The sequence below is a fragment of the Dipodomys ordii genome, unplaced genomic scaffold (genome assembly GCF_000151885.1).
Source record: "Dipodomys ordii isolate 6190 unplaced genomic scaffold, Dord_2.0 Scaffold30, whole genome shotgun sequence".
In the NCBI taxonomy this organism is placed as follows: domain Eukaryota; kingdom Metazoa; phylum Chordata; class Mammalia; order Rodentia; family Heteromyidae; genus Dipodomys; species Dipodomys ordii.
Genome location: NW_012267246.1, coordinates 584,975 through 606,284, shown reverse-complemented (window position 1 = coordinate 606,284; position 21,310 = coordinate 584,975). Strand labels below are relative to the sequence as shown.

Sequence of the window (21,310 nt, the reverse complement as noted above, 5' to 3'; positions counted from 1 at the left end):
ACACACACACGGTACTTACAGTGTGGCATATTGCAGCCAGCCATGGTAGATTTATTAAGGAAAGGGGCCGTTTCCCCTTGTGAAGCAATGCATGATTCAGAGATAACCAATCACAGAGAGTGTTGCAGCAATATTCTGGGCAGGAAGCCAATAGTGTGGGCTGTCTTATGAAAGGTCGCGCCTGTCAGACGTTCATTACTATGCCATAAGCACAGAAAATGTCCATCAGATGTGACTTATTCCACTGCAAGAGGACGAGCATGTGGGTTTTGAATTTACCCAACATGCAGTTAGTGGACTAAACCATGTCCGTTAGCTCCCGACACAAGTCCCACACAAGTCCCACCCCAGGGAGTAAAAAGCCAGGCTGGAGACTGCAGCCGACTTGCAGATGGCCTTCCTTCCCTGTGGCTCTGGGCGGGGACAGCAGGCAGCAGCCGGCTCCTGTCCTGACACGTGAATAAAAGGCACAGGGGTGCTCGGGAATGGTACATTCTCCTGACCTATCCAGTTCACTTCCTCCCGAGCTGGCCTGCCCCCCCCCCCCCCCCACCCCACGGAAGGCAGCAGCGCTCACACTGTAAAACTATTCCATTCAGCCGGCAGACACTTTGTCAATATGTCACGGTTAGGCGAGATATGAACAAAAGCATCCTTTATTCCAGCGTTTTTAAAGCAGAAGCTGAGGTCATGTGGGCAAAATAAGGAGAGCTGTGTTGTCAGTGTGTCTGGCAATGATGAAGTCAACCTCAGGGGAGAGAGTGGTTCCATGGCGGGACGTTCAGGGTGAAGTGAGTGTTCTGGTTTGGGAGAGGATGCCCTTGGAAAGAACAGTCCAGAGGGGCTGAGGGCCTGTGGGGCCCAGGGCCCGGGGCCCCAGCCCAGAGGTGGGGGAGGGGTACCACCCCACACCCAGCCCAGGTCTCCCCTTCAATACCTTCCTTTCTCTTTCCACCCTCCAAGATCGTACCACTTAAAGAAACAAAACGTTTTGGTTTTGTCCTTTTGAACGTGGCCAAGGAAGAAAACAGTTCCAGAAACAAAGTTTCCCGTCCCACAGAGGAGGGGCCAGGAAACACAGCCAGGCTTTGGGGCACCAGGGCCTTGCTGGCCAAACTGCCTGACCGAGACGGCACACTGAAGACCATGGAGAGCAGGATGCAGCTCAGGGCCACGTGCGCACCAGAGAGCAAATACCTGGCAGAATTTAAACCTCTCTAAAAGTATTACCATAACTCTTAGCACTATCGGGGAAGGGGGGCACCCCGAGGAATCCCACTTCCCAAAACTACTGGTCAACTACTACTCTAACTGGACTCCAGCCTCTGAGGCCAGACCCAACCACACCCGTGTTCACAGTAAGGCTGATTCCAGTAAGGTTTTTGGGCCTAATGCTTAAGCATACAAAAACAAAAGTCAGCCCATGCCACACCAAAAGCTGAGTGTGTCCACACTCCCAAATACTTGCTCTGCACCCAGAAGTCCTCAGCATCTTCACATCCCGACCACAACCACGTTCATATCACTACTCTCTCGAGTCCTTCCCGGCAAAAATGTGAGTGCCTCACCGGCCACCATCCGCCTCCTGTAGCACCAGCTGAGCAGTCACTTCCTCCTAGAAGCCTCAGGGTGCCACTTCCTCTCTCCCTGCTGGCGTGTTTGCATGGCCTCCTCTAAATCGTGTGGCACCTCATGTCTGGCACAGCGTTTTGCTCCCTGCCTTGTCTGACCCACCAGATTGAGTGTCTTACAAGCAGAAAGGCTCTGCTCAACTCAGCAGCATCACTACCTGGCATGGAGAAGAACACAGTCCCAGAACACTGACACAGTAAATGATCGACTACAACACCAGGTCTGCGGTGACCTCTCATGTACAAAAATGTGTGCACAAACACTACCATACCAGCTATGCCCGAGAGCACTCACGCACCCCAGAAAGCATGCCTGGAGGCCTCTGCCTCGACCAACAACTGCTGGCCCAGGCCCCAACCCAAGGTCTCTCCTGCCTGACAGCTCCCTCTTTCTTCCACACCGCACCCTATCTAACTCTTCCTCATCTCAATCCATCCTCTGCCACGTTATTCCAGTTTTCAGTATCCATCACAATATGTCTCACTCAAAATCATCCATCACCCTTGGGCGTGGAGTTCTTGAGCTTCCCATTCATCCTTCATCTGTTCTTCTGCTTCTTTCTTCTTGGTCTCTGGATTCTCCCTCCTCTTGCCCACCTTCGAGTTCCCCAGTGTCCACCTAGACTCCCTCCCTCCCAGACCTTCCTTTCCTTTCTCCCCTGGCATGCATACCTGATTTGTCCAGCACCTCTCGGTCTTCAAACATGCCAACACACCTTCAGGGTGAAGCAGTGGCAGCACAGAGGAGGCCTTGCCCTGGCTGTGCCTTCTTCTTCCTCTCTCCAAGGCTCTCTGTCTGTCCTCGCAGACAAACATCAAACCACAGCGCACACTGCCTCTCCTCCCACTCCCTTCCGAGTTCCTGTCTGTGTTCTTCCTCACTCACCACTACTAATCAGCAAAGGCACTGAACGCTTTCCCTAAGAGCCCAAGGCAAAGACGGTGCAGACTCCCTGACTGCACTTGACCTCCAGCACCATTCCCCTCTCCCGTCCTTGAACCCACAGGGTTCTCTTGGGCTGCTGCTCCTCCCGCATCCTCAGAGAGGAGCTGGCACTGCCACTGCTCTGAGCTCCTGGCACTTGCTCCGTGCTACCCTTTGTTCCTCTTGACACCTAATTCCTCACCCCTGCCACTTTGGCAAATCCTCTCGCCTCATTTAAGTTGCTAGTCAGCTATCACCTTCTCTATAAAGCTAGGGCGACTAGGGAACAGTATCCACCTCCTAGTACATCCACTGGTTGCTCATTCTACACCTGCCCCAAAATGACAAAGTCCCTGACCGCAGCATGGATCTGTCTCCACTCAGTCCACACCCATGTCCTACAACGAAAGTTTTTTTTTTAAATGTTTGATATGTGCAATAAATATGTGGGCAAGTATGTATTCTCAAACCCTAATAAATCTGTAGTCCTCACAGATGAGCTCCTAGTGATATGGAAGGCCAGTGGCTCGGTCCAGATACCTGCACTGCCGGGTAGCTATGCTGAAAGGCTGCTGAGGGTGGTAACAGGAGGGAAACGGGTGAAATCGAAGGAAGCTGACACGACCCAGAAGCATCGTGCTCAGAACCTAACTTTGTATAAACCTATTTAATAATAATTTTTATTTAATAATATTTAAAATATTTAATAATATTTAATCATAATTTTAAAAATTATATCGAGTCATTTTCCTTTCTTCCAGACCACAGCCTTAGTTCCATCAAATATAGAATATATTTTAATTACTAAAGTGCTTGCAAAATTATATTTGGGCTCTTTATTTTTTTTTTGTCTGTAGCGAAGGATTTCTACTTATCCCAAAGGATGTAACTAAAAAGATTATAGACATACTTAGTAAGGTAATAATACTATTCATGAAGGTAAGCATAGATAATAATCAGAATACTCCTAATTGACCAGGCACAGGTACTGAGCAATTGGAGTAGCACCCAGCTTGGGTGGCTACTGGTCCACCCAGAACTAGTAATGCAGGTCCCAGCCCTCAACATGGGACACCAGCAACAACTCAGGTCATACCCTATACCACTGATTAGACTACACAGCTGATACCAGACTGTTCTTGTATACTCTATTTACCAAAAAAAAAAAAAGAATTTCAGAGAAGATTGAGCACCTTCAAAATTGCTTTAGTCAATGAAGACTAGGAAGGATCAGGACCAATACTGGATTCTCAAAACATTATTTTAGTAATGGATTTGGTTCTAAAGATATAGACAACTATTAAAAGCATGCGTGTAACATCCAGATTGTGAGAATCCCTAAAAATAAGTTTTGTCTTTTAAGTAAAAATGACTGAAGGAAATGTTTCTGCATAAAGATACGTAAAGATAGATTCCTTTTGGGATAAATCCTTTAGTATGGTCTAAGCTGACTTTCCTGAACAAAACTAAGATTTCCAGTGAACTTAACAGGCCTGCAGGGAGAATCAAACTTTTTAAAACCCTTAGCACAACAAACTCTCCCTAACCCACTGATCCAGTTCCAACCATTCACGTAGTGATTGGATAATTAAAATTCCACAAACAAGCGTATTCCATCACAAGAACCAAAACCCAATTTCTTCTTGAGGTATGCCACAAATCAGCTATGTATTTTACTTTAAGATACATATAAAAAGCTGGGCACTGGTAGCTCACACATAATCCTAGCTACTCAGCAGGTTGAGATCTGATGGCTGCAGTTCAAAACCAGCCCAGGCAGGAAAGACCGTGAGACTCTTATCTCCAAAAAGGCACCAGAAAACCAGAAGTGGCACTGTGGCTCAAAGGGGTAGAGTGCTAGCCTTGAGCTGAAGAGCTCAGGGACAGGACACAAGGCCCCAACTTCAAGCCCCACGACCAACAAAAAAAGGAAAGAAAGATACATACAAAGGAGAAAACAGGAGCGGAAAAAAATTAAATGATATAATGAAAACCAAGAAAAAAAAACAAGGAAAAAGGAAGAGAAAAATAATGAATAAAAAAACCAAAATCATGGGGAATTATTCTTATACCCAATAATCTATGTCAGTTCAACAAACATAGGACGGTTGAACCCACGTATCCATTTAAGCCTCATGGACACGTGTCAGTAGAAAATAAATCAATGTTTAGAGGGTTTGGAGCTGGCTAGCAAGCCCCAGCCTGAATGCAAAACCTGGTATATCCAAAACCAACAAGAACAAAGAAGAATAAAAATGAATTTTGACCAGGCACTGGAGGCTCACACCTGTAATCTTAGTGGCTCAAGAGGCTGAGATCTGAGGATTGTGGTTCAAAGTCACCTCAGGTAGGAAAGTTTACCATTCCCACCACATGGAGGTGGTACTCACCACGTGTGCACCAGTGGAGGTGCTCCTCATTACCTCATGTACACCATTCCCACCACATGTGCTTGGTGGAGGTGGTTCTCACCACTGTGTTTGCACTGTTTCCACCGCGTGTGCTCGATGGAGGCGTGCACCATTCCCACTGACTGTGCTCGGTGGAGGTGTGCACTGTTCCCACCCCATGTGCTCTAAGACCCTGTCCTAACTAACCCACTCCGTTTGTCCATGCTAGCAGATGCAACCATAGGGAAAGTGGTGGGTAAAACTGAAACCCACCCAGAGCACAAGCTCTGTTAGGGTCAGACTTGAATCTTCTGCCTCACCTGCAGAATCTCCAAAACTTTCCTGTGGCCATTGCCCTGAGTACTGTCAATGAAATCTGAGTACACACGCTTTTTCTGCACAGATGGAACTTGAATTTCAAATGTCTGAATTAAAGGGAACTCAATCCAAAAAGTTTTTCTATTCAAAATTTCCATATTTTGCTTAGCCATTAATTTTAAGAATGAAAATGCTGTGTACAATTTTTTAAAAGGCCTACAACAGAAGCCACTGCATGACGAATGGAACAATGAATGAATGACGGAAATACTGAAGGTGCCCTAAAATTGAATAAATCTACTTCATAACAAAACACACAAAGACACCCAAAATTGACTTCATAACAAAACACACAAAGATACCCTCTCCATACAGCCAGAAGTCTGTATTTTCACTATTGTGTTTCTTATTATAACTTTCTAAATACTCCAACAGATAGGTTCTGCAGTTTACTCTTATAATTCTAGATTGTCCCTACTGATTTCTTTACCTGACATTATTACACAAATAATCTCAAACACAGTCTTAATAATATACCAATATCAACTGGATTTATTCCAAATAGCAACAAATGTAAGATCAGCAATCTAAACTTTGCTTTTCAAAAAGTACAAATTCACATGTGATCACATACAAATGAGAAAGCTTTTACTCTCTAATTGTGAAGTCTCATTTTTTCCTGATTAAAGGGAATAAAACATGTCATAATACAATGTACTCATTGATAGTTCATATTCTTACTTCAGTGTACCTTAACACATATTTAAGCAGGCTTAAGACATTTAATAACAACAAACTATGTTAATATCCTACAGTGTAAGATATACATAAAGGATATTATCGATGTTTCTGTGTCAGTAGAAGCAAATCCTGTGATTACTTTTCAATAACCATCCTATTTCTTTACCAAGATAGTCATTAAGTTAGTGCTAAGTTTTCACCATTTTAAGCACTGCTACAAATACACTATGTGCTCTCAATAATGTAGATTCTTAGAGCAACAAAATATGCTTCCCTGCGTTAGTGCACTCTATTTCTAAATCCACACAGTGGAAAGTTCTCGTGTGAGAACCGCCCCCCCCAAAAAAGGGCAGGAAATGTCTTTCTTTTCCTGCAAATACAACTTAAGTCCTATCTTTCTAGTGTATAAAATCTTTCCAGCTCTTATAAACAATAGTGGCAGCTAATCAATGAAAATATTTATAACTTCAATTTTCAGCTCCTGTTACCTCCCCAAACAAAATTTTTACTTTGCAATTACTTTCCAAAAAACCAAAGCTGAAAGTTTGAGTAAGTATTTGGGATTTCAGAGTATCAGAAAGCATAATATATACATTGCTTGTGTTTTTTATTAATGAAAACAGTATGTGTGGTTAAAAGTGTATAACAGGTTATATTAGGAAGATGTACTATCTTATTATTAGATAATTGTTTTTATACATTATTTCTACAAATATCACCAAGTATCTTCACACCTCCCTTCTTTAGATCTAACAGACTAAAGGAAATGGTTTCTGTTATTATCAAACCCACTAAAGCACAACAGAACTCTAGAAAAGTCACCTATAGTTTCCAGAGGCTGGGGTCTGCTCGCAGTGGTTTTTGACTGAAGGGAGAGTCTTTCTCAGTGAAAATATCCAAGACAGGTTCTGCACACTCATGGATGATTTCTGCCCAGTACCTAGGCCCTGTTAGAAAAGCAGACCTTTCTCTCCTTACTGTACCCCCTGCACACTTCAATAACAGATAGGGACGTGTCTGAAAGAGGTGGTGTTGTACTCATAACCTGACACTGTAAGTAAAGCCGTGCTTAAGATGAAATATAAGATCTTATTCTTAAGGATTTTAGTTTCCTAAAGAATGTAAGGGCTGGATAAGCTAATCGGCCAGCCTGATCTGTGGTATTCACTATTTGATATTTGATACTCTGTTCCTAATTATTTCCCGTGCACATCAGGTTTGCGCATTCTATGACACAGGATGGAGCAGAGGGCAGAGCAGTATCTCTATTAGCATCCTTTGCTCTTCAAGAGCAAGGACAAACCAGAATGCAGCAGCAGCTGATCAACTCAATATGACCAACAGTACTTGCTACTGTGGGTTCTGAAGATCCAGACACATGTGTGGACTCCCAGAATGAACCGCTGAGGCAGGCTGTATAAACTCCAGGTATCCACCCCATATCTATCAGAATGAGCCATTGAGGCAGGCTACTAGATGTGTTGATTCCAGGCTCCCATCCCAGATCTACAAAGGCCTGGCACAGCCATTATCAATAAAGTTTGCTCGCCTGTTACCAGGTCAAAACTGTGTATGGAAACTTAAACTTTCAGAAGACAGAAGAGAACTTGAAGTTTCAGGAGTCAGGAGAAGCTCACCTGCCTGTCTGGACCTCAGCAAAAGCCAGTGGCAGCAGCTTTCCTGTCCCTCTGTAAGGAACAACCACTCTGAAACCTGCAAACACCAGGCTCAGCAACCTATCTTCTTGCCTGGTGTCCAGTTTGACCTTCCCCGTGAGTCAGAGCTCCTCTTCCAATGCCAAAACAACCTTCTGAGACTCACAAGCATCCAAGGCTGCAGATATTTTCAGCTCTATCAGCCCTGGCAGCCCAGCCTTCCGCATGACCCCGAGTCTTAGAACGGAGCCTCCTGTGCAGGCCTCACCTATCAAATGCTGTATTCTGCTGCCACTCAAAGTTGAGTTTTCTTTTTGTGTGTTATTTTGTGATGTTATTTCCCATGCTCAATTGTAAAGAATTAGTAACTGTACCTGCACGGTATTTGCCTTCACATGAAAAGGAAATAGCTCACATGTGCATGCACAGCAAACCCACTGGCAAAGGTTTTGTTTGTTTCATTGAAATGGGGTATTGCTATGTAGCTCAAGCTGGTCTCGGCCCCTCAATCCTCCTGCAGAAGTCTCCAAGAGGCTGGGTTTGCAGGTACACACCACCACATCTAGTATGAAAGTATGTGAGGATTTCCAGTGCTGGGAATCAGACCCAGGCCCTGGTGCCTTTCACATGCTAGGCAAGTGTTCTACCTCTGAACCACATCCAAATCCCAGTAGAGTCCTTCAAGCAAATCTTAACTGGCTTCTAGAAATACTGTATTTTGAAATTACCAAAAGTACCATTTAAGTACAATGGTAGACAGATCTAATAAAATGCCATTATTTCTGCAATGGCCAATTGACAATTTGAAAAATGACTAGTTTCCAGCTTTATTCACTCTCTGCTTATGCCTATTACATAGCCAATGGTTACAACAAAAAAGAACCCAAACTAATATTTAAGTAAACACTGCAAAATCTGAATGTTTCATATATTTTATTTTCCATGGACGTATTAAACATAAATACAGTGCTAAACTTTCTTGCCAAAACATTAGTACAACTAACTTATCTCTCTGAATGTACCTAACTTTGGAAAACTTTTGGTACATTGATGAAAAATACTTTTTCAATCTTTAGGGCAGAGTCACTATCAGACAACTGTTACTGGGTGAAGGGATTCCTTTCTGATACCAGTGGGAAAGAAGGGAGATGAAGTCATTAAAACACTGGTGAGTTGCTGCCAGGCTTGTCCTCAAGCAGAGCAGAGAAGACACCTTTCATTTCAGTTCATTTCTGTGTATTAGAACAGTTTGGGTGGCGGGGTACCCGCACCATGTTTTACTTCCCCGAATTCAGCTGGAGAATGACCCTTTAGTTTCATGGTTTGTTCTGTTCCATGACTTGGCTACAATGTAGGCACTGTTTCATTATCCTTTACAGAACATAAAAGGACACATGGACATAATGGAAAACGTGCGGTGCAGCACACACACAGATGGAAGCGCTGTAATCTGGGGAGGGGGATTTAATCAGCAATTTCCATGTCAATGTAGACACTATTCAATTTTTGGAGGCATGTTTTCTTATTTTAATGATAGCCACAGGTTTCTACTTGTTAACTTGAAAGGAATGAACTGAATGGCCTTCATAGCATCAATAATGCTGTTGAACAGATTATAAGAGAGCTTGCTCCTCTCTTTTTGGGCTTGGGGCACTTGAGAACCTGTGTCCCTCAGTGAGCCATCCCACACAGTGACTGGCTGTGCTATCTCTCAGAGGGCATCAGGAACTTCAGAGGTGTCGTGGATCTGCGGGTCTTGGTGGGAGCTGAGCATGAGCCAGGCCACGCCGTACCCACCACTGGCGACAGGGCATCCCCTGTAACTTCCCTTCCAAAACCAGGGAAACGTCAACGTGCATCCGGCCATCTCTGCTACTCTGTGACCACAGTACTTCACATCCCATCTCTCCACCGTTCATTCTGAGGAGACCTCCATCCCAACTGCTATCAGTGTGTCCTCTGTAACCCACCAACGGCTACACGGCAGCAGCGACAAAGATCCGCATGCCCACATCTGAGCGGGGCCCTGCCCCAAAACTCCTGGACCTCCACCTTCTCACCTGTGTGGCGGAGAAATGCATGCCAACATCCAGAGACACAGTAGGAGAAGGGCAGGCAAGTGACTACCACGTAGGTAGTTATTTAAGTTATTTCAAGTGTTAATCACCAGATCTCTTGAAATTGACCCTCTTCATTATTTCTCTTAGAAATGGGATGTTTTCTATAAACCACAAAGTTCAGAAAACCAAGAACAATTTCTGTTCAAAATTTCAGCCAAAATCTCCCAGTGTGAACACTTTAAACAAATACTTATGGTTTAAACTGAATAATGCCGAACAATAAAACAGATTTTATAACAGAATATAGAATAAATCCTGCAAACAGGGAATGAACACTTCACAGCTAAGCACGCGTGCCTGCACACTTCTACCTCTAGAATACTCGGAAACTAGCCTCCAAAATACAGTTCATTTCAAGTACACAAGGAAGACTTGGAGGAAAGGAGCATTGTATGCAAATCCAAAACCCCCACTTATTAAAGCTGCCACAAGGGGCTGGAAAGGTGGCTCAGTGGTAGAGCGCTTGCCTTGCATGCATGAGGCCCTGGGTTCGATTCCTCAGCACCACATAAGCAAAAAGAAAAAAATCCGGAAGTGGCGCTGTGGCTCAAGTGGTAGAGCGCTAGCCTTGAGCTGAAGAGCTGAGGGACAGCGCCCAGGCCCAGAGTTTAGGCCCCATGACCGGACCCAAAAAAAAAAAAAAAAAGCTGCCACGACTCACTTCTCTCTTATGGATTTTCCTTTTCTGTGTATATTAAAGCAGGGCTCTGAAACTTGATTGTCAATATGGTGTGTTCTAATCCGCTTGTAAATCAGAGAGTTGATATGAAGAAGTTACAGTTCAATCAGCCATCCCAACATTTCTCCAAAAGTCAGCAATCAGAAATTAATTAATCTCCTGTCTAGTCCCAGAGCACGATGGATGGGTTATGCTTGTCAAGTTCTTTAGAAAGTCCTTTCATTTAATAAATTTGAAGTTGATTGGGTCTGTTCTGTAATATACACAAAATGATGACAGAGTTAATGTTTCTACCGCATGGCTTTAGACACATTCCACACTGCCCACAAACAGCCTTTTCTTGGCTGCTTTGCACTCACTGGCTGCCCTGCCTTTTCGGCGAGTATTTCCTGCACTACACAGGAAACATTTTATCTCTTTATCCTCCAAAGGTCTCAGTTTGAGAACTGTACTCAATAAATATTTGCTATCAAAAGAAGGACATTTTCCTCTGAAGCCAGGAGCAAGATACAGACTCTTCCATTTTTCCGTCTCTGAATAATCTGTTGTTTTTCCTGGTGTACCTTCTACCCTGCTCTATGAAAGAGGGATTCCTTAGCCAAAGTGACCTCTCTCCCCCAGAACAAGTTTTCAGTAAGAGCTGCTACGCCTGCAGACAGCACAGCTGAGGTGTGAATGCCATGATGCAAAAGCAAACTGCCACCCCTTCCTGGAGAACTTCGCATGGAACCACGTACTTGCCCGGAAAATACAGCGGCTCTCTGTGTTCATGGGATCTGCATCTGCAAATCCAACCAACCATAAACTGAAAATAAAAAACTGGGGAAAGTCTTCCATGTGTGCTGCACACGAACAGACTGTTCTTTGAACAATGTAACAACTATTTACGTAGAATGTATATCATGTAAGTGTTGTAATTATCCTGAAATGATTTAACATGGACAAAGAATCCTGTGCACTTGCAAGTTTATGAAGAGACCTAAGCAGATGAGGAGAGAGACCTACCTACACCTTGTCCTTGAATTCCACAAAGCTGACTCTGATCTACCCACTGCCCCAGGGAGCAAAACCTGCAAGGCCTCCTGGCAGTGCAAAGCCTTACTGCTCTCTGCTGACAACAGAAGGAAGGACTTGTTTGTTTTAGTTTTAACAAATCCGAGAAACCAGGAGCACAAGCACTGGTCAAACTACATACCATTTGTGATCGGATATCAAGGACAAATGAGAAAACTTTGTGCAACACACTTTTAAATTTGATTTCTATCTTCTTGACTTATGCAAGTTGTTCTGTGTCACATTCGGGTCCTGTTCATCTCCAGCAGAATCACAGGGGAGGAAGGGTGGCGGTGGGACCGATTTTAAAGTGAGAGCACACTTTCACTGGCTTCTGATTGGCCATGTGAATGTGGGCGAGGTGGCCAACCTTCCTGAACTCCAGTGTCCTCACCATGTCAACACAATGGTTTTGGCTCATTAGTCTGTCCCTATTTATCACCTTGACAAGGCTGTTTGTCCTCACAAAGACTTCTGAAAAGAAGGTAAGGCAGCAAAAACTCACACAGGGATGTCCAAATATGGCACCTCCTTCCCTGTCCATCACTTCCCTGAACAAAAGTGTTCATAAGAATCCAGGCCACATCCAGTCCACCATCTGCTCTGCCACTCAGGGCCACAAAGCCTTCCTTCCTTCCTCCCCCTCACAAAGCCTTCCTTCCTTTCTTCCTTCTCCTCACAAAGCCTTCCTTCCCTCTCCTCCTCCTCTTACTCCTCCTCCTCTCCTAAGCCCTCTTTCACCTCTGGTGCCCTGCGACAGCACTCTGCCATGTTCATGTGCTGTGTCTTTCCCCCAGCTCAGTCAAACGTCCAAGGAAGCAGAGAACGACCTCATTCCCCTCTGGACCCTCCTCCCCTGCACGCCTGCAGTCTTTCCACTCTAATAGGTGCCCAAAATACATAGCTAACTGCTTGTGTAGCAGAACACAAAGTCTGGGTTGAGTCTTCCATAATGTTATTGCTAAAATGATACAGTAATCTCTGTGCTGAGCAAATCTAACCCTTACTGACAAGCAGACATCATAGTTTTTGAAACTAAGTGATCCCCATACAAAATCAGTTGTAAAACCTCCCCTTTAAAGCTTCATTTCTCTGAGACAGCGGTTTACCTGAATGTTCAGCAAATGTGGATTCCAGAAACCCTTACCCAGACCTCCATCTGAGCATGTATTTTTCAAAATTTACACCATTGTTCTATAGTTTTCAACTTACTAGTTTTTGTAAAAGTCAAACAAAGCCTTGCCAAGACTACACCTGGACCAGAGACTTTCTTGTGTTTTCAGTAACTCACATTCACTCTTAAGCCTTCAAGACAAGATATTCAAGATCGACAGCCTGGGTGCCACAAAGCCCTCAGTGCTGTTTCCCTGGATGGCAGAGCATGGAAATTCAAATAACTTGGAGTCAATTTGTCCAGTTAAAATTTGCCCCATGATGGAGTTAACAGAGATGTCTGACAAATTTCAACACTGGCCAATGTTAGTTGCCTAAAATAATTTTTCTAATAATCCAAGACAGATTTCCATTAAATAGCACAAAGCAAAGCCAGCAAAGAAAAATAAATCTAATAGAAAAGGCATCTATTAAATGTTGCTTTTGCTTCATACAACACATATGCACAAAAACAAAATGGTGTAATATTCTTCTCTAGCTTTCCACAAGTATGCTAGACAAAAATCTATAGAAAATACAACTTCCATGTCACTGTGAGAAATATAAAGAATATAATTTGTAAGTGGAAAATATTTATGAATAGTATCTCCTTAAAAACTGTCTTGATTTCATGGAAATTTCACTATATTAAATACAACATAATCTATCACTGTACCAGAATTTTTTGTTTAAATCCTATAAACACATTTATTTGTTAAAAAAAAAAGTGTACAAGAAAGTTAGGTAAGACTAAACCATGCCACAAACTCCCAAATAACACTCATCTACATCAGACGACCAGGGTCTCAGGCAAGGAAGGAATCCGTTCCTCCCATGTACAATCACCGGCTTGTTTATGATTGGCTGAGCACACTTCCAGGAGAGAGAACAAGGGATACAGGATTCCTTCCCTAAAATGACGAAGTCTGAGAAGTGCACATCAACAACTCAGGCACACTTTTGTCTGCCATGGGGGACAGGTTCCCAGACATGCTACACGGTCTTTCACAGGATCACACACATGCTGCACAGACTTCCATATGTGCACACACATACCGCACAGACTTCCACAGGAACACACACATCCCAGACGGACTTCCACAGGATCACACACATCCCACACGGATTTCCACAAGTATACACACATACCGCACAGACTTCCACAGGTATACACACATCCCACACAGACTTCACAGGATCACACACATCCCACATGGACTTCCACAGGAATACACACATTTTGCATGGCCTTCCATACAAACCAGCTATACCTTGCTAACCCAGACGCTGTCCAGTGAATAACAGCCTCCTTGATGAATCTCAGAATTTCCCCCAAAGGTAACATCAGGCTAAGTTACCAATTGGGGATCTGTAATGTAGTGAATTGTATCGCATCATACACTATCCTGGCACAGCAATAAAATGTTTTAAAAAGTTACATGTGTCTTCTAATTGAATTAAAGTCTCTGATAATCACATTGTTTCATGTTTTTCTCTTCCTACCATTTTAATATTTCAGCTGGATGTGTGGCTCAAGTGAGAGTGCCTGCCTAATAGACAAGAAGCCCTGAGTGCAGACCCAGTACTTTAAAAAAAAATTGTGTAATGTAATTCTCTAGCAGACCTTAAAGTATCAATATGATGATCAGAGACAATAACTTTACATAAGGTATTTTTAGAGTACATTGCCTCCTCTGGACAATGGTCCGCAGTCCTGAGGACCTCTGCTGGCACCCCGCCAGGCCTCCTCCGGACCCCTGCATCAGCATCCTCAGGCTTCTCCTGTTGAAGGTCAGGGCGCCCGATGGCACAGTGCTCCTTTCCAGCCTCCACTGCCTCTGTTTCTCACACATCAACGGGAGGATCATCTTCCCAGGCTCCGATTCCTCCTTTCCTCCTGTGTTGTTGTACCCTGCCACACTTCATAGCCAGAGTGGCATCACCCAGCCCATGGCCCCACAACCAGCCAACAAGACACACCAATCACTGTCCTCAGCAGCAAAGCTTCCCAGCCCTGGAAATTCTGAGAAAGCCAGACTCCTCAGTGATTTCCTATCAACACCCAACCATTTCCTAATCTTATTTTCTTTTAACTCCTTGTAGAGTTCTAAACCTGGAATACCATGGTTCAATTCCTTGTGGTACTACTTACTAGTAACCTTGTGCAATAACTTGATTTACCTGTGCCTCAGTTCCCCCGCTGTGTGAAGCCTGACTCTTCCGAGGAATAGCTGCAGTGAGTCACAAACTCTAGCCTGATACATAAAAAGTGCTGACAAATATTATCAAATAGGATTACTATTGTAGTTCCTATTCTCTATTCGTTATATGCTATTGGAAATAAGACAAAAATCTGAATTAGAAACCTAGACCTTAGATAAAAGGAAATATCAAGCCTCCTAAACCATCACAGGACCAAAAAAGTATCAATCTGACCTTTAAGGCAAAGGTCAGGAGGTTGACATAATAACTATAGAAAAATATTAAATGAAATGTTATAAAGAACAAGTGGCAAAACGAGCTTTACAACGTCGGTGTGGGGGGGGAAGGAGGGAAGGAGAAGGATTGGGATTGGGGGGGAGAGGGGAGGCTGGGAAGGGATGTGAAGGGTAAACAAAGGAGGAGGATGCAATGCTTGGTAAGAAATGTATGCATTATCCTGCCCATGCAATTGTAACCCCTCTGTACAGTATGTTCACAAATAAAATTAAATTAAATTTTAAAAAAAGAACAAGTGGCATTTTCTTCTAATTTAATAATTATTATTTACAAGTTTATATTTCACAAGTGTAAAAGAATAAGTGTTTATTTTAATCCCTAAAATCTATAGCTCCTGTCAAGAAATAAGCAAAAATACAATATTTATATTATAATAGAAATTACAAATAATGATAGAATTGACATCAGCTATTATATTTAAAAGACTCTGCTTTTCAAAATGCATCTGCCCCAAGGAGACCCTGTGATAAATACTGAGGTCAAAACATACTTAGGGGCTGGGAAGGTGACTCAGTGGTAGAGTGCTTGCCTAGCATGTATGAAGCCCTGGGTTTTATTCCTCAGCACCACATACACAGAAAACGCTGGAAGTGAAGTGGTGCTGTGGCTCAAGTGGTAGAGTGCTAGTCTTGAGTAAGAAGCAGCTCAGGGATGGTGCTCAGTGCTCAGGCCCTGAGTTTAAGCCCCAGGACTGGCAAAAATAATAATTATAGCATACTTAGATACAGTGTCTATAGGCCCAGGTGTAACTTCCTGCAATCCGAGTTGCATATACCAACATCAATGGAACTTGGGCAGGGAAAAACTCCTCAGGCAGGAATCCTAAGTCCTGCTCACAGCTCAGAGCTTTTCCCACCAACTTTCTCCACGGCTTTCCTGCTGCATCCACTGTCACCCCACTGGGACCTTCCTGCTTTGTCTCTGCAAGGAGAGTGTAAGCCACCTGTGCACAGCCAGCACCAAGTGTCACTGAGACGGATACAGGATGGGATGAACCACCTCCGTATCCTCGTCGCTAGAATCACCAGCTCCATGCCAAACTTTAGTATTAGGGGCATGAGACTACCACTGTAGCCTAACCATAACCGTCAGCTGACTTTGAATCAAGCTTTCCATTGGGCAAATTCTCCACTTCAGTTGCCCACTTTGGTTTACTGATTTGTGACCTTCAATATGGCCAGTGATGAAATCTATCAATATTCTAATGTTGGTCATTAGGCAAAAGATATCTAAGAAAACCTGGGTGTGGAGGCACACACCTGTAATCCGAACACTCTCAGGAAGGAGGCTTTCACATTTAAGGCCAGCCAGGGGTACACAGCAAGACCTTGTCTCAAAACAAACACACAAGCAAATACTAGCTGAGTGCCAGTGGCTCATGCTTGTAATCCCAGCTCTTCAGAAGGCTGAGACTAATTAACCAGCAAAAAGCTGGAAGTGGAGCTGTGGCTCAAGTGATAGAGCACCAGCCATAAACAGAAAAGCTGTGAGAAAGCCCAAGGCCCTGAATCCAAACCTCTGAATCCAAGCCTCAATACCAGCACAAAAATTAAACACTAAACAAAGAATACATAAACATCGTGTGTTTCTGTTAAATATAAATATGGCATTATCAACCAATGAATGTAATACTGTAATGAAAGCTGTTTTTGCTTAATAATATTTAGAACTGTTCCCTTTATATCATGGATGGGGTTCAGGGCTACACTGATACACCTCTCCTTTCCTTCTGGAAACCTCTATTCCACCTTACCTAGCCATTACTTAAGAAACAACAGGTGCTGGTGGCTCAGCCTATAATCCTAGCTGCTCAGAAGGCTGAGACCCGAGGATCGTGGTTTGAAGCCAACCAGGGCAGGAAAGTCCATGAGACTCTTATTTCTAATAAACTACTCAGAAAAGCTGGAAGAGGTGCTGTGGCTCAAGTGGTAGAGTGCTAACCTGAGCAAAAGCATCTTAGGAACAGTGCCCAGACCCTGAATTCAAGCCCTAAGATAGGCAAAAGAGGAAGGGAGAGAGGGAGAGAGAGAGGGAGAGGGAGAGAGGGTGGGGGAAGGAAAGAAGAAAGAAAAAGAAAGGAAGGAAGGGAGGGAGGAAGGGAGGAAGGGAGGGAGGGAGGGAGGAAAGGAAGGAAGGAAGGAAGGAAGGAAGGAAGCAAGGAAGGAAGGAAGGAAGGAAGGAAGAGCCACTATTTTACAGTTCTTTTCAAAACTTTTATTTTGGGCTGGGAAGGTGGCTCACTGGTAGAGCGCTTGCCTTGCATGCATGAGGCCCTGGGTTTGATTCCCCAGCACCACATAAGCAAAAAGAAAAAAGCCAGAAGAGGTGCTGTGGCTCAAGTCGTAGAGCGCTAGCCTTGAGCTGAAGAGCTGAGGGACAGCGCCCAGGCCCAGAGTTCAAGCCCCATGACCGGACCAAAAAAAAAAAAAAAAAACTTTTATTTCCACTTCCCTGGATGCTGATTAAATCAGGAAGATTCCATGTGCCTAACTCGGTATTTGTCATAGTACATATTTACAACTTTACAAGGCGAAGTAGAAGCTTAAACCAGCCCTGTAACTTTACTTCACAGGATTAACTCTATCCCCTAATCCCAGACTCTGTGGCTCTTTAAAACAGTTCATTTTAGTTACTAGCCTACAAACCTGAAAAAAAAAATAGACAGTTGAGATCCTTTCTCAAGCTGCTATAATCTTTACATATGCATTCACTCACACACAGCCACAGGGCAGTGTGGTACTCTGGACATTCATCTCCCAGCCTTCACCCCCTGCCTATCTATAAAATACTTTCTGTCCCTTCCAACACTGGCCAAGGAGATAACAGTGTTTCTCTGGGAGCAGATACACTTCTCTATAACACAGTTTTAGACACAGTATTTTCACTGTTTGAAGTAGCTGATCTCGGTGGTGAGGTAATTCTCAGTCTATCCAGTATGGCTTCATCTAACGTTGAGACAATATATCCCATACTGTTTTTTCAAAGGGGAACCCCAGAAACTTCAGCATAAGATGTTAAAAGCAGTGGATAGTGCTGTGGCTGTGCCTGAAACACTGTCTTTCAAGGAGTCCTTATTTTCAGGAATTCCATGCAGACCTTTGACAAGATCCTCTCCAAGAAGAGATTAATTGGAGTTGTTGCTTTATGTACTACTACTCTTCAAATGGTGTTTTTTCCAAATACACAGTTGTGCTTATACAAATATACATTTCCATAATATGAAAACACTGGAAAAACCGATTTGCCTACCTCAAATTTTAAAATGAAGACATGACCACAGACATCTCCTGCCCTGTGTCAGTGGCTCTTCTTACACACTCTGCTTCTCAGTCAATAACTCTCTAACCTTGGTGAACGTGCTACACAACCCAGCAGGAACATGGGAGATGACCATTCTTCACTGCCCTCTTCCCCCACATACTGGCTCACAAAAAGGGAACGCTGGCCCACAGCACCCAGGATGGAGAAGCTAGGCCACCAAGTCCAAGGGAGGCCCACCCCTGCAACCCTCCTATCCTTCGGGAAAACCACAGTAGGCATACTTTATATGGTTAGAAAAGCAACCACAGCTCCTTGGCTTCACTCACTGGGCAAGGCGGAATGCGCCGCAGTTATGAAAATATCCGACAAGAATGTTTCCAGGATCTCCGCCATTGTGCTTTGTGTACTGGTCAGATGCTTTCTCAGGAATGTGTTCAAATTTCTCACATCCCATAACATCACCACAGAAAAGTCTGTCTTTTTAACTTCCCGGCCAGTCAGATAATGCTCTGTTCCCGCAGTGTAATCTTTCATGGTTGTGAATCTTTCATGAACATTGGGCCAGGAGCTTGACATTTTTGGTGCTTCTATTGTCTAAGAAAGGGGAACTAGGGCTGGGAAGGTGGCTCAGTGGTACAAAGCTTGCCTTGCATGCATGAAGCTCTGGGTTCAATTCCACAGCACCACATAAGCAAAAGAAGCCAGAAATGGCACTGTGGCTCACATGGTAGAGCACTAGCCTTGAGCTAAAGAGCTGAGGGACAGTGCCCAGGCCCAGAGTTCAGGTCCCACGACAGACAAAGAAAAAAAAAGAAAAGAAAAAGAAAGAAAGAAAGACCTCCTAGCAAGGAAAAATGTATATTAAGCATTTGAAGATAATGGCCATGTACTGAAAACTCCACTGTGAGTTTTAGTGAGGACTGAAGTAAGAACAATGTCTCTAACGTGTCCCCAGCAGCAACCCTCCCCCTCACTATGCTGGGCCCTGAGAGGGGTGAAGACTCACTCTCACGATCATAAGCCTCGCTCTGTTATCATTACCTCGCCATTAAATCCCTAAATAGTAGTTCTAGAGAAATAAAAATATTTTTCTTCAAACTGCAGTTACAATGAATGAAAAGGATGAAGTAGTTCTATGTACAATAAAATGTTTATCTTGTACAAGCAAGCCATTATTAGTGCACTTGAACCAGCAAACTCTAGCTTTAAGTTCTTCCAGAAGAGTATTTCCTTCTTTCCAACTCTGCACTGTCCAGTATAAATATGATTATGCCTCAGTTGTTACGGTAAGTACTCTAGCCATCATTCTACCAGAACCAACATCCAGAACATCACCCCTTGAATACAGTGAACATAGAAATATTCTCAAAGACCCCAAGGGTGACCAGGGGCGTCCCAGATGCGGGCAGGATGCGCCCCTGCTGGCTCCATGGAGGGCATGGAGGATGGTGTGGGCCGGAAGGGCTCCCCTGCCAGCCTTGGGGTTTTCCACAGAGGTGGCCCTGCCACCTGCCTCCTTTCCTCTCCTCTGGGAACCCCTGCGCCCCCAATCTTCAACCCCCTATGCAAATCCCCTGAATAGTCTTCTGCTTGGCTGCTTTGTGTCCATGAACAGATGCATCAACAGGGGCAGGTCTTTATTTTGCTTACAAGGAGGAAAGGAATTCTTATCTATAATTAAGTATCCTCCCCTCCTTCCCCCCCTCTCTTCCTCCTCCTCTCCCTCCTCACTAGAATGTTCTCATTTCTCTCCCCCAGGAGGAACTCAGTCTCTCCTGCCCTGGGAGAACTCAGGCTCCTCTTGAGGGCGTCCTGTGCGGGGTGGGGCGTTGGGCTGGAGCTGCAGAGGGGAGGCCCGGCGCTGGGCTGAGGGAAGGCCAAGCCCAGGTCCCCTAGACCAGTCCCCCGGCCCCTACTCCCCCCACACCCCATCCCAGCCCCACCTGGCCCCAGCCTCGGGAGCGCCGCCCAGGTTGACCGCGGACGGCACAAGGTAATTGCGCGGATGGCGCGCAGCGGGGAGAGCGGATCTTTGCCAGGAGCAGCTGGACTAGGAAAACAATCACGTCCAGGACAGCCCGACTATACAGTGACAGTGCACACACACACGTGCGCGCGCACACGTACACACGAACATACACACGCTCGCACAGCCTGCGCAAATTGCAGGGGCCGTGCGGCCTCCTCGCCGTGGCCGGGAGACAGCCGGGCCGTGAGGACCGACCAGGCCGCCCATGGCCAGCGTGCAGGACCGCCAGGACCCGAGGCCCCGAGGGGAGGGCCGGCCCTGAGCCCAGCTCCAAGCTGCCGGGTGACCCGTGACGCCTCGACTCGGGGCGCGGGGCGGGAGCGGTGCGGGGAGCAGGGCCGGGCACCCTGGGCTCACGCTGCCCGTGGAGGCCCCATGAGCCCGACTGGACTCCGCCCGCACGGCCCGCGCCCCCAGGCGCAGCCCCTGGCTCTGTCCCTCCCGATGTGGGGAGCCGGGTCCCCGCACCCGCACGCAACACCCCCGCCTCTAGCCCGCAAAAAAGGCCCGGTAAAGAGGCCGGAGCGGCGCAGCACATCTCTGCCCAGCTTGGGTCCAAAACCCAACCCGGCCAGAGCGCGGTCCGCCCTGCCCGTCCCCACAGAGGCGCCGGCTCCACACAGCGCGGGTCTTACTTCCCTCTGTTCGCGAGGACGCGGGGGGCGGGGGGCGGAGGGGAGGAAAAGAAGGAGGGATGGGGTAGAGGAGGAGGGGGCAGGAAGGAGAGGAGGAGGGACTGAGTGGGAGGAGGAGGGGCTGCGAGGCGGCGGGCGCGGGCCCGCAGTCCCCCGCGCAGGGCGTCTTCCGCCCAGGAACCCGCAGGCGTGGGTCTGAGATCCGGGAGGGCGCCCGCCCCC

The 21,310-nt window shown here is 45.4% G+C and overlaps 1 protein-coding gene across 7 annotated transcripts in view; it reads right to left on the bottom strand.

Annotated features, from left to right (window-relative positions):
* Positions 1 to 21,310, bottom strand: part of Mbnl1 (muscleblind-like splicing regulator 1) — a 163,042-nt gene that overhangs the window by 120,856 nt on the left and 20,876 nt on the right. For 2 of the 7 annotated variants that reach the window (XM_013016218.1, XM_013016219.1), the window contains exon 1: positions 20 to 352. The exons of 1 other annotated variant lie outside the window; for it this stretch is intronic. The gene's annotated coding sequence lies outside the window, so the exon portion shown is untranslated. Of the gene's footprint in view, positions 1 to 19; positions 356 to 21,310 lie in introns of those variants that run through there. 4 more of the 7 variants (XM_013016217.1, XM_013016216.1, XM_013016211.1 and 1 more) reach the window with 4 other exon arrangements.